Source organism: Mustela putorius, unplaced genomic scaffold, assembly GCF_011764305.1.
Source record: "Mustela putorius furo isolate JIRA1106 unplaced genomic scaffold, ASM1176430v1.1 tig00000242_pilon_pilon_pilon, whole genome shotgun sequence".
NCBI classification, from domain to species: Eukaryota; Metazoa; Chordata; class Mammalia; order Carnivora; family Mustelidae; genus Mustela; species Mustela putorius.
The window spans coordinates 5589778-5603804 of NW_025421325.1; the positions used below are offsets into that span (position 1 = coordinate 5589778).

Genomic DNA, 14027 nt, shown 5'->3' on the forward strand with positions numbered 1-14027 from the left:
ATTTAAATAGCCTTATCTACTCAACTATTCAAATGACAAGTCAAATGAGAGGTTGAATAAATTATGGCCATGTGAATGCTGGAAGATCTATTTTTAAAGGCCAATAGTTTGCTGTGAATATCTCATGTCATTGATACCACCATACAGTACAGAAATAAGACGAAAAATTATTTGCCTAGCAGCTGAGCTGAAAGAACCCAAGAGGCACCAAAAAAGAAGAAATGATCACCTATTTCCTAATTTGAATACAAAGTCTACTTTGCTATTTTTTCTTCATCAGCAAGAGTAAAAGCCCTCTTCGATCTAAATCCTGTCAGTTTGGGTCATTTTAGTTTAGGAAACCCCATTCTTTTGAGGAATTTCTGAAGCAATAAATGACGTTCAAACACGCCTTTTGTTCAATTTCACTGCTTTTCCTAATCTTGAAAAAAATGAGATTTTTTAGATCCAAAAAGGGGCCTACTGATCCGTATTAAAGCTCACATTGACAAAGAGGGACGCTGAAGCTTTGCTGCTTCCTCTAGGTCAGGAAGAAGCCAAGGCTAAGGGGGAGACATCACTGCCTGCTCCTTGGGAACACAGCCTGAGAACAGAAGACTTGCTCTACGGATCAGCTGTTCATGGATGCCATGCTTCAAGGCCGACTTTCAACTTGGCGCAGTTTTACAGAGAAGGGATGTGCAATTTCTCAGTGCTGGTGTTAGGTGTTTTTTCCTAACTTCTAAACTGTTCTGTAACTGTATTTAGAAGTACATTTAGGGGCCATGAACACCTCCGACCAACCAACTGAGCTAACATGGAGGACTTCAGGCCTAAGTAGTAGAAATACTAATCAGGTTGTTGCTATTGCTGTTGTCCGGACATTTCAAACCTTCCCTGTTCTTAAATCTTGGTGATGTATAGGGTAAGCATAAAGCTCACTGAGGAAATCACACAGAGGATCTGGAATTAGAGCGGGAGCCATCTCAGACCAGAACAAACATTAAAGGCTATTCACAAACCAACAAAAAGTCAACGCACCTCCAAAGTCTATTAAGGTCTGTCAAGAATGCAAACAAGTTTTGTAATAAGCGTAATAAATAAAACAACTGAACCTACTAAGTGGTACTTACGGGAACAGACTCAAGGATATAGCCTGAGAGGTAGAACAGGTTCCCACTAGAACAAAGATTGTTTACCTTGCTGGGATTAAATCCAATAATCCTAAAAGTGGTAATGGTACTAAATGTTTCAGGAAGAACCAACAGTAGAAACCCCAGTGGGATCTACAAACTTCATTTTTCTGTAAAAGTGAAATGCCAGTAAAACCACATCGTTCCAGCATTCTCCCTTCTCAATATAAATCTTCTTCCATCTTACATTTCATCCTGAACAATTTTACTATGTTCACCATAGTAGCAACTGAAAAAAAAAATGTGTTTCATCTAGAAGCAAAAGTGAGAAACCTTTACAAAAAACACTCAGCTTCTCCAAAGCTAGATTTCCAAGTTCTTAATATATGCTAACACAAAATAAAGACTGCTACAGTAACCAAACTTTTCTGCTAACAAGTATCCTTAAAAACAATGACAATTCAACCATAATAGATTATTTTCTACAGTGAGCAGATAATGAACCTACATACTTCTTCTTCTTCTTCTTCTTTTTGTTTTTTGCTAGCTTGGTTCATAAATCTTGCAACTTGCAAGCTCAAGGGTTTTTTTGGAGGCAAAGACAAGTTAATAGTCCAGCTTAAAATAAATCGGCTTTGCAATTACTTTTCTTTTTTTTTTTTTTTAAGCTGATGAAGCACGTTTCCCCATTCCACGCCATGAAGCAATGCGATGTTAACTTGCTATGGAGTCAAATGCGACAAACTCCGAGAGCTCCAGTCGCGAGGCGGCGGCTTGCTGCACCCGCGGCTTGCTGCACCCACAGCTTCCCGCACTCCTGCAGCATCAGGACGCAGCACTCTCCAGACTGGGCACAGAACCCGAACTCGGGGCCTCCGGGCCACGGGACAGTATACCCTATCCCCGTCCCGGGGAAACTGAGGCACGGTGACCCGAGCGATCTGGAGTCCGGCGAAGGCCACCGCCGCTGCTTGGCTTCCCTTGCCCGCCGGAGGTTTGGGAGGCTCCTCGGCAGCACACGGTAGACACCGCGCTCTTCGCCGTAGAAAGATTATGGCACTAGCCTGAGAGGTGGCTGGCTGTCTCCAGCCCACCGCCCCCCAGGTCCCACCCCGCACGGATCTCGAAGCATCCTACGACCCGCAGGAGCTCGCTACTGGGACCTCGCGGCGCCTCCTGCACGACGCCTCCTCCCTAGGCTCCGCCAGCCTAAGCGCCCGAAAGTTCCTCGGCCCCAGCGGCCACAGCGACCTGGCCGCCCACCCCGTGCCGGGCTCCCTGCCACCCTCGCCCCCCCGCCCCTGCTGTCCGGGCGCCCCTGCTAACCTGACGCCGCCGCGCCACTCAGGTGGCCGCCTTGCGCCCCTCGCCATGGCCAGTCTGCGAGCTGTCCCCGCTCCACGCCCCGCGCCCGATGCCCGGGAGCGCCTACTGCGGGCAAGCTGAGTCCGCCCGCGCCGGGCAGCTATGCGGGCTGCGCCGCGGGCGGCCGGGAGTGCGGAGCTCCCCACCTACAGCAGCCGGAGCCGGCCGGTGCCGAGCATGCCCAGTGCGACTCGCAGGGCGGCGCGGAGGCGCGTGGCCGCGCGGGGTGTCGCCGCCGGGTTTTCGCAGCAGCCACCGGCGCGGGGCGGAGCGGGCGGTGCCGGGCGGACCTGGGAGAGCCGCGGGGTCCGCCCGCGGGGGTGGGGGGCGGGCTGAGCGTGCCCGGGAGTCCCTCCTTCTGCCGGCGCTGGCTCTGCGGCTGGCCTAGGTCTCCCGGGATCTGCTCCAGCGCGCCTAGGGTGTCCCTGGGGCCGAGGGCTCGTTTCCGACGCTGCGGTGCTTGGGCAGGTGACTGATAATTGTCGGGGAGCGCCCTGCTTCCAGCGCTACTCTCCTGAGCGTCGCGTCGCAGTGTCGTTCCTGGGTTACCCTCCTGGGACACGGGAGAAGACGAGCGTCCAGCCTCCGGACCTGCCTACTCCACGGTCACCTGGAAGGCCACCTGGGAGGCCACCTGGCCATCAAAAGCTTCGCAGGCCTTTCCGGGTGCCTATGCTGTCACTTCCAAAGACCACACAGAAGCGGCTGCGAGAAAGTACAGCAGGATGTTCCCCGGTGGCTTCTGAGTGGTGGGGTTCCACGGGATTTTTAATTTTCTTCTTTTTTGATTATTTACTGTTTCTAAGTATTCTGTAACGGACAGTCCCGTGCTTTTGAAGTAAGACATGTTATTCTAAAATTATTTTTTAAAAACGCCCGCAGAACTTCGGCAGCACCATTCCGCGCTGTAAGCACACCACCCCCACCACCACCCCCACTTTTTATTTTTTAGACTTGAGAGAGACAATTTCTGGGGCTGGGACCAGACTCCTCCTCCCCGGCTCTTTTCGGGCCGCCCCTTGGCCACGCCTTCAATCTGACCCTTTCGCTCCAGTACCGCCCCCTTCTCTTGGTTGCTGAGAAAACGCGGAAGGGTGGACTTTCCACACGGACGTTCCCGGTGGCTCCTGTGCCAGACTGGGCATGTTCCGCCGCCGGGTCAGGGACCGCTGACAAGGAGAGAGAGGCATCTTTAAGCAACTCCCCGTCTCTCTCCTCCTTCTCTCCGTCCTTGGCAAACTGAACTAAGTAGCACCTCCGACCCCCTGCCCCGAGCTCGGACCTGCAAAGTGGGTCAGGATTCGACTGAGCATGCTCCGGACAGTGCCAGAATGCCGCACGCGGCGTTCTGCTCAAGGTTGATGGGGCTGCGCTCGCTTGTCACGACATCGAAGGTCAGGAGGCCGGTGGAAGCAGGGCCCTGGAGGTGCGCTATAGCTTCGACACGTGGACAGGTCACCCCTAGCCAGGCCCGCGTTGAGGGGCTGGGTGCGTGGGATCTGGCTTACAGGCGATTCAAAGCCTGATTTTTCCCGCAGAGATTAAAATTAGGAATACTGGTTTAGCATTGGCTTTATGGCATCTTCAATAATTACGAACTTCTCAGCCCCTCTTTCTTTAAAGAAACCGACACCCTTTTTATAAAGTATTCTTTACATTCGCACTAGAACCCTGAATTTTCACTTCTTCACATTTGCACTAGAACCCTAAATTTTCTCCTGTTTTATCAAAGATTAAATGTCGTCACTTTCAAATAATACCACAGTATCATACTACTTTTTTTTTCCTTCCAACAATTCTGTGTTCACTGCGACCCCTGTCCATCTTTTTTCAATTTTTCAGAGAATGAGCAGAATGCTCTCCTGCTGGCTTAAATTGGCTTGAGGAGGGTGTGGGGAAACTTGCTTTTAATGCTCTGTCACAGAAGAGAAGACTGAAGTGGAGAAAGATTACAGGGAAGAGATTTTACAGGTTTGAGGTGAATAAACGCAAAAGCCCAGAGCCTTGCAGTGAGCCCAGGCAGGTTAGTGGGATAGGTGTCTGTTTTCTGTCTGAGGAGGAAAATGGGCAGATGGGTCAGCTGCTCAGTGAGGTTTGGTGTGATAGTGGGAGACACCCTCAGTAAGGGTTGGCTTCATTTCAACCTCTCCCTCTCATCCCTCCCTGTTTCAACTTCAGCATGATTGGAGACACTGTTCTTAGTGGACCGTCACTCCTGGGAAGAGCTTAAGTGTTTCCCCCTAGACTCTAATTTGTGCTGGGTCACCCTCATCCCTCAGCTTTGAGACCCCCCAAGTTCCTGAGCAGTGCTCTTGTTCCATGTAGACATCTACACCACAAACAGTCTGGCTGGGGAAGAGGTGGGTAAGGCGTCTCTCTAATAGTTCATACTGCCATTCCTTCCCCACTGAAGCTTCCCGGTCCCCAGTCTTCCGTAACCTAAACCTTTCTTAGTTTTCCTATCTTTCTGATGGTTCCTCCGGGTTCTTTTCCTTTTCACCACCCCATCTTAAGTGTTCTGTCCTGTGGCCTCTTCCCTTCTGCTTTCCCTTCTACTCTTCTAATTCGATGACTGACAGTACCAAGGTGGTGTTCAGTTGGTGTGTACACATAAGGTCATGCAAGCTGTTAATTGCCACAGTTCTTTCTGGTCAATCAGGTACCTATTCTCTTTGGTCAGTATCTATGCCTGACCATTGGTCTGTACTGGTTATTAATATTTTGAGTATCTTTGCCCCAAAGATACATTTGAGTATCTTTGCCCCAAATGTTATATTCTGTCCAAATCTCCCTGGGTTTGGACTCTTATATGTGGTCTACCAATATCTTAATTGCTGTGACCCTCAGGAAACTTGAACTCCGTATGTCCCAAACACAACTCAAGAGCAACTCAAGAGTCACTCTCCTGCTTCTGTGTCCTAACTTGTTCCTGGTACCCGCATCTTCTCAACTCTGCACACCACAAGTAAAGATGTTATCCTCGATTCATCCATCTGTCTTTCCTCTGTCATCCAGCTAGCCACTGGGAACTGCCCACCCTACATTTAGGCATCTCCGCATATGGACCATCCACCTGCACTACCCTCTCAGGCCCATTATCCCTTCCAAATGAGTCCTCTCTCTCCCCATGTTTCCTCCAATCCAGTCTCCATGCCTCCTCAGACTTCTCTTTCTGAGCAAATTATATTTTAGTATATTTGCTAAGCCCTTAGTGCATGGATTCATAGTGCCTTCAGGATAAAGTCCAAGTTTGAAGCATGAACTGGCCCCTGTCTCCCTCTCCAGATTAATCTCCAGCCAATGTCTCCTAATGGCCCATATCCTAGCCAACCCGAACTACTTGCTATGCAAATTCATGCCTCCATGTTCCTTTAGTTCTTTTGTTTCTTCTTTGCACTTGTTCACCCCTTGGCAACTGTTAAGCCTTCAATGTCCAGGTCAGGCTTGGTGCCCTGCGACCTCCTCAAGATGACTTCCTTGGGAATACTTCACCTATATACCATATACTTTGTCTTCATTTTGACACCTAACCTTGTTTTTTTTTTCAACTCCTCCATTACATTGTAGGCCATATGACAACAAGGGCTTGCCCCAGTCATCTTTGTGTCTTTGCTTTTCAGTTTTCAGTAACGTTTTACTTAATAAATGAATGATCGACATTTGTACCCATACAATATTTAAAGTTCATTCATTTTTAAAATTCCTCTTGAGTATTATAAATAGAATGCAAAGAAAAAGTACCAGAACAAAAGTCATATCACATACAACCTGCTGAATAGTTATGCTTTTTTTTTTTTAAGATTTTATTTATTCATTTGACAGAGAGAGAGAGAGAGAGATCACAAGTGGTAGAGGGAGGAGGAAGCAGGCTCCCCGCTGAGCAGAGAGCCCGATGTAGGGCTCCATCCCAGGACCCCAGGATCATGACCCAAGCGGAAGGCAGAGGCTTCAACCGACTGAGCCACACAGGTGCCCCAGCTTTTTTGAATAATATAAGCAAGATCTCGGACTTGATCTTAAACGCAGTAAATTTTCTTCAGTTTCAGAAATCCGGGAAGTGTGTTGTGAGCCAGTCTTTTGTCCTTGTATTATCTGTCTCTAATTGCACAAAGCTCAACATTGTATTGGTAATTAACCCAAAAATTCCATTATTCTTTATCACTGTGGTTTTTTTCCCCCATGGGGTTGTTATTATCCTCTAATTATATAGTTAGTCCTTAGAATATATTTTATTTTTTTGTGTGTTAAAGATATGGCACCTCTGGAAAGCAGATTAACCCTTTAGGAATGAACATACTCTTTAGAGTTCTTCCAGCTCCCCTTGTCTGCTCAGAGCACCTAGAGTTAACTGTGGAGGGAACTTAATTAACTACCTGCTTTGGAAGCTACACCTCCCCACCTGCAGGGTGAGGAATGTCTTCCAGACCTCCTGGATAGAATGGTCTCGGGGGCAGCAATTTTAACAAGCCCTCAAGGGGATTTCACACACTGTATTTGAGAAACATAGCTCTACCTCATACAGATAAAAGGGAAAATAGTAACTGTTAGTCTAGAACTTCAAGTAGCCCCAGTAATTCTTTTTCCTTGTCAGAGAGATATATGTGAGTGGAAAGGGTATCATTGGTCCCTTTCAAAAAAGTATCATTCATGTTTGTGCTTATTAAATAGCCTTGACTTATTTTATAATCTGGAGAATATGGAAGAGCCCATAGTAAGGGAGCTTCTTTCTCTGTGTTGAAACACAGGGATTTTTATTCAGTAACCATGTAGACCCCATGTTATTCACCAGCACCTTTCTTCAATTCAGCCTCCTTTGACAAAGGGTGGGTGGGGCTGTGGAAGTTCTGACCTTACCCCTTTCCTGCAAGAGGACAGTAAGAGGTCTATGACTCTACCTTTGTCTTTTTCCTTGTTCCTGGGAGTCTGAAAAGACACAATTAGGACAGGGCCTGGGGGAGGAATGACAGAAAACAAATACTTCTCTCCACAATCTTGTGATTTGCTGGCCAAGGAGAGTGAAGCATCTTGAGAAGTATGAATCACTATTAGAAAAATACTCCCTTCCTCATTATAGGTTTAGACTGAACATTTGTGTTGGTCCTTTGGAGGTGTGTGTGCACGTGTGTGTGGTCTAACCAGTTAGCCAGCAGCAACAATCAGGAGAGCAGATGGTGTGCCTGCAACTCACAAGGGGCAGAAGCTCCAGCTCAAAGGGTCACGCCCTTCCTGGCCCTCCCTGGGGGACGGCACCAAAGCCCTACTGTCCTGGACACTTTGCCAGCCTGGAACATTAATGGTCATTGCAGCCAAGCCTCCCAATGTCAGGACTTCCGTGCACACAATGAGTCACATAGGGATGAATCCAGGAATCTTTTCCCGTGTGTAGGGGCTTTCTGAATGGCGAACGGTATTTGCACAGGAAGGTTAGAAGAGGGGATCCCTTAAGCGAGATGTGAAAAGGGCCCTGGAAAGACTGGCTGGGGAGATTGGGTGAGTTCTGCAGGGAACCCTCTGTAAAAACTTGACTTCACAGGGGCTTCTCTCTTGGATTCTGGAAAAGTTATATTTTGCACATAGCTGGAAGTTTTTGGTTTATAATTTCCTTGGGAAGGAGAGAAGGCCAGACATCCACTTTCCCACCATAGAGTGGCAGAGGACACTGTAGAGGGACCCAAGTAATCAAACAAATCACTGTTCAACTAGTGGGAAAGCGAACATCTGAAGGAAGCCAACATATCCTCCAGGAGTCTCCCAAGGGCATTCCTTTGTTCCCTGCACTTGACAAGGAGGTCACGGTTCCAAGGTCAGAGCGCTACTCAGGCCGGAGGCGTTCTCCAGCCCAGGAGAGCATCTGCTGCATCGCTGTGACCTTAGGCGGAATAACCTGGTACATCCGCACAACGAGAAACCCAAAATAAACTCGGAAAGGTGAATTGCCCATTTGGGTGCCGTTGATTTTCATGCCTCTCTTTAGTAAGTATACTAGAATTGGAAGGGAGGGAAGGAAAGTCTACGTTCTTTCTTTTTAGCTTATAGTTAAATGTAACACCAGAAAATGCCAAGGACCAGCCTTGACTGAAGGGAGAAACTGGAGGTGGGGGTGGGGATGAGAAAGAAACACAAAGAAAGGGACCGGGAGGGTCACAGCCAAAGCTAAGATGTTTATTTGTTTACAGCAGTTTTATGATTCAATACACTCACGTGTATTATGATACAATACACTCACGTGGGAGTTCCTTTGATCATTGCATAGATGGTTCAATGGAACAATCTACCGGTAGGTAAGTAACAGTTTTCTCATTCAGTGCTATTACACTACGTGGCCTCAGATTAACTAGCTTCAGGGCTAACCTGCTATGTGGTTTACACGCTTTTGCAAGCTGTGGTTATGGCAGCACTTCAGGGCTGAACCGTGGTGGGTAGGGCTGCTCTCTCCACTGGTCCTAAGACTGCAAGGACCCTGTCAGCTTGCTGTCTGGTCACCAGAAGTAAACTGTGTGGGCACGGGCTTCTGTGAGGGCAGAGGCTGGGAAGGAGCCCCACTGTGAGGCTAGCTCAGATCAACTAGCCCCACTCAGATCAACTAGCTTCAGGGCTAACATGTTGTGTGGTTTACGGGCTTCTGCAAGTTGTGTTATGGCAGCGCTTTAGGGCTGAACAGTGGTGGGTAGGGCTGCTCTTTCCACTGGCCCTAACATTGCAAGGACCCTGTCAGCTTGCAGTCTGGTCTCCACGCCCCCCGCCCCCCCACACCTTCTTTATTTTTTATATGAAACTCATGGAGGCCAGATTGGAGCTGCCGGAGGGATGGGAACCCCCGGAGGGATGGGAACCCCACTGGAATGCAGACTGGCAAAGGACACGCAAACAGGACAAAAGTTAGGGTGACAGCAATCGAATAAAGGAAGTAAGGCCATTTGAGTGCAATGAATTTTGTATATTATCAAATGCTTGTTTGGCAAGTTCGGATGGCTTGAGCAATGGCCCAGTAACTTGTATCGGCATAGGCAGTGGATACCTGGCAAGGCAACAAGTGCTATCATGGCTAGATAAAGTGTTTTGGGTTCACTCTTAACTTTCTGACCCTCCAGCAATTCCCACGCCTGCACTGTGAGGGTCTTCAGTTGCCCCCAAGTTGGGATCACTGCTTGGCAGGTTGCTCTCCCATGAGGTGGCTGTTGTGGAGGAACAGGCTTTAGGGCCATAATCCTCAGCCTCCAGAATGGTGGGATGAGGTGTTTGGGATGAATCCAGAAGTTCCTCTGGAGTGTGAGCAATTGCAGGTGTGTACCAGGCGCTCAGGGAGTCACATGGGTCCGTCAGCGTTCCTAGGAAAAATACACAGAAATTAAAACAGGACCAGGACCAGACCACTGATTTTTTTTAAAGGGTCCTTCCGCTGCACTTTGGCATAATATTTTTTGGGCGCAGACCATCAGCACAGAGATTTAAACAGTTTAAAGTATATAAAGCTTGATTAAGACAAGGATGTGAGGAGGTTTCAAAGAACTTTCATATGCTAAATTAAACCTACAAGATACTAGAGAACTTGAGGCCTTGCCATTGTCAGGTTAAGGTTGTTTTTCCCCTCTAGCAAGGTGTTAACAAAGATGGGTGATTCCTGCAGGAATGTCACACAGGTCCCACCCAGGAGTGGGTGGTGCCAAGAGGTTGCTGCTCGTCAGCTTCCCCCCCCTCCCCCCCCTGTCCTCAGTTTGCCTTCTATTTCCTCATCATACCCCCCAAAAGAGTTTTTTTTAATAAAGATTTTATTTATTTATTTGACAGACAGAGACCACAAGCAGGCAGAGAGGCAGGAAGAGAGAGAGAGGAGGAAGCAGGCTCCCTGCTGAGCAGAGAGCCTGATGCGGGGCTCAATCCCAGGACCCTGGGATCATGACCTGAGCCGAAGGCAGAGGCTTTAACCCACTGAGCCACCCAGGTGCCCCCCCCAAAACAGTTTTGACCCTTAAATCTTTAAGGTTGTTGAAGGTGGAAGGTCTCAACTTCTGTAACTTATTACTGCTGAATGGGGGCTCAAGAGTTGTCCCTACCTACCGAGGTCAACATTGATCAGCTGGGGAATGTGTAGGGGGGTTAGGAAAGGTGGAGGCAGCTGAATCCAACGCTGTAAACACATGAACTTCTCCCTGAGCAGAAAGGATCATCTGTTAGCTGGAAGTTTTGGCAGTGACCGTGTTATGCCCGAGTTTTCGCATCCGAGAGACCACCAAGGAGTCAAGCACCGATGCAATCGCACAAGGGTTAATTTGACAAGCTTAAGCTTGGGCCCAAGTATACGGACACAGCGGAGTAGGGACTTGGACCCCGAGCCAGATTACAGTCAGAGGTTTTAAAGGCAGAGTAGGGGTGGACTCGGCCCTGGGTGAGGACAAAGGAAGGGGATTATGGATGATATAAGTCTCTAAGGAATTTTGGAAGCAAGGTCTCCAGGACCTTGAGGGGCCAGCTGTTGTCTGAGGAAAAGGTTATTCATACCAATAATGAAAATCTTCTTGTGAGACCCTTTAGATGTATATACTTGGGAATGATTCTTGACACTATCTTAGAGGTTTAGAGATAAAGTTTCCTAAAGTAATTGTTAAAGTAGACTTAACAGGATTCTGGTCGGACCTGTCAGGGTAGGGGGTTGGTCAAGCTAGGATTGTCCTTAGCAAAATCTCAAGGTCAGGGCAGTTAAGTCCCCAGGGGAGAGCCACTCTGTTTCAAGGGCTTGTCAATAGGTGAGGAATTTTAATGATTTTCTTCTCCCTCTGTTTCCCCCATCAGCTAAACTTGAGATGGGATGGCCTTAATTTTCTTGGCCTCCACATTTCCCCCTTAACAATTTTGACCCTTAAATCTTTAAGGTTGTTGAAGGTGGAAGGTCTCATCTTCTGTAACTTCTTCCTGCTGAGTAGGGGCGTAGAGTTTTCCCTACCTACTTGGGTCAACATTGATCAGTTAAGGAATGTGTAGGGGAGTTATGAAAGACGGAGGCAGCTGAATCCAGGGGTTAAAATCAATCATTAAAGGAGAGAGAGAGACTGTTTAAAGTGCTAACCTGAGTAGGTCAGAACACAAGAAATATTTTGTGATAATCGGGAACATCAAGATGGCCGCACTTATGTCAGGGCTAGACTCAGGGTGGGTACAGCCTTGTTTTTCTTAGCCTCCACATTTCCCCCTCTCAGAGGAACCTAAGGAAGTACCCAATCATGGGTCCAAGCTGCTCAGTAACAAAGTCCAGTGGTTGGTATTGCTGTCTGAGTACCATGAGTTGAACTGTACTGACTCTGCCTAATGCAGGGCCAAAAGGTAAAGAGAAGAAGGGGGATAATGAGGGTTACTTTCCATTCCCCATACTGGTGTAAGAAGAGGGCATAGTATAAGTAACATTAGTGGGGTACGTGAGAACGGTGCAGTCTTAGCTTTAGGGGATTGTCTTGTCGGACTAACTTTTCCATTCTGGAACAAAGTCCTTGAGAATAACATGCAGGTCAGCTGGCCAGATGTAGGTGTAGTGGACCCAGGGAGTTGACCTTGAGAGCAGTGGGAGTGGTCAGGATCACGATGTAGGGTCCCTTCCAGTGAAGCTCCAAGTTTTTCACTTGGTGGCAGCGCATCCAAACCAAGTCCCCAGGTTGGTAAGGATGTGGTTCCAGCTCAGTCTCCATCTCAGTGTGGGCAGTTAGGATCCTTGTGTGGGCTAGACAGACTGTAATGCCTGCAGTGACTGGAGTACAGACTGATCAGTCATTTCTGTTATAGCAACCTCTTGTAATCAAGGGGGGGGTGTCTCCCAAACATTATTTCAAATGGGGTCCCCTTATTTAAGTAGGGTGTACATCGCGCCCTGAGGAGGGCAAAGGGAAGGAGATCCACCCACCCACCTCCAGTCTCCAGAATTAACTTTGTCAAGGTCTCTTCAAGAGTCCGATTCATTCTTTCTATTTGCCCCGAGCTCCAGGGCCGGTAGGCACAATGTAGTTTCCAATTAGTGCCTATGGCTTTGGCCAATACCTGTGAGACTGAACTCACAAACGCAGGGCCATTGTCTGACCCGATCGCAAGAGGTAACCCAAACCTCTAGTAGCTTTTTGGTTACCATTCCAGCCATCTCATGTTCGGCAGAAAAAGCCTTTACCCAGCCTGAAAAGGCATCTACAAAAACTAACATATACTTGTGCCCGTATTTTCCCAGTTTCATCTCTGTAAAATCTATTTCCCAATAAATTCCTGGTTCCTTTCTCTTTTCCCTCTTTCCATTCTGGTTTCTCCCGCATTTACCGCCTCACATTGAGTACATCTGTCAACCACATCCTGAGCCGTATGCCCTAATTTAGAAACCTGGAACTGTTTGACCATAAGCTCTTTAAGCTCATGTCCCCAAATGAGTATCTGATGTATCTGGCTTACTAATTTCTTCCTAGTCTTCAAGGGGGAATTATTTCCTGTTCTAGTCTTAGCCCAATCCCCTTCATAGGGGATCCTAATTTAGTCCATTTCTGTAAATATATCTGCATCTTTGACCAGGAGGCCATGGCAGCAATTATGTGGAGGCTAGGGGGAACCCAGCCACTACTAGGTCTAGTTTCTTGCTAAGATAGGCTACTGGCCTTTGCCAAGGCCCCAGAGTCTGAGTCAAAACTCCTTTAGCCACCCCTGCCTTTTCATCCACATACAAGTGGAAGGGCTCGGTAATGTCTGGGATGGCCAGTGCTAGGGCACTCAGTAAGGCTGTTTGTCTAGGGCTGACTGACTGACAAAGGCAAGATCGTTTACACGAGTTATCGAGTAACTTCTCTGAAGTTTACCTCAAGTTATCTAGCTTAGGTAAACAAACATTTAAGGACAACCAAATCTAGAATTTAACACCCATAAAGGCGTGTTATTAAAACTAATTTTTCTCTCTAAAATAACCCTCATTTCCAGAGATAGCCAAATCAGGACTAATTTATTTGAAAAACAAGTTCAGTTTTAACAAACTTGGTCTAATTATTTACATAAGCTCAGCAAGAACAGTGCATTATCATACAGATCTTTCTTAATCTGCTTTGATGGAAATTTATGAGGAATCTCTAGGTTGAACTTTCAGTATCCTCTGCAGGCCAGAAGCCACGCCCAGTGGTTGCCATCAGACATGCCTGAGATACCTGCAGACTTGGGTAAACTCCTCCTCCTGAGGTTCCCAACGTATCCTGAGGCTCTTGCACCTGCCAGTAAATGGCATCCTTTACTCACCTGGTGAGGCTGCTGGGAAATCTGTAAGTAAGGTATCAGGCCAACGGTTCCATAAATGATTCCAGGTTTCATAAAGTCAACCTTAGCTCCTTTACACTGTCTGGTCATATCTGAGTCTAAGCATGTTTCTCAAATATGACATTCCAGTCAAAACCTTGGTAAAATAACCAATGTTTCCTATGGTGTCCTGTTACAAGGAGAACAGATTCTTATTGGACTTATGCAAATGACTAGGATTTCCATGGAAGAAGGAATACTTACTGAGACATTTTGTGTTTCAGAGGGTTCAGATACAGAAGTTGAATG

The 14027-nt window shown here is 47.5% G+C and overlaps 1 protein-coding gene across 3 annotated transcripts in view; it reads right to left on the reverse strand.

Annotated features, from left to right (window-relative positions):
* MFAP3L (microfibril associated protein 3 like) overlaps positions 1 to 2567 on the reverse strand; it is a 39872-nt gene extending 37305 nt beyond the window's left edge. For 2 of the 3 annotated variants that reach the window (XM_004758092.3, XM_004758090.3), the window contains exon 1: positions 2439 to 2567. The gene's annotated coding sequence lies outside the window, so the exon portion shown is untranslated. The remainder of the gene's footprint in view (positions 1 to 2438) is intronic. The other variant, XM_013059178.2, reaches the window with a different exon arrangement.
* Between the last annotated feature and the right edge of the window lie 11460 nt (positions 2568 to 14027).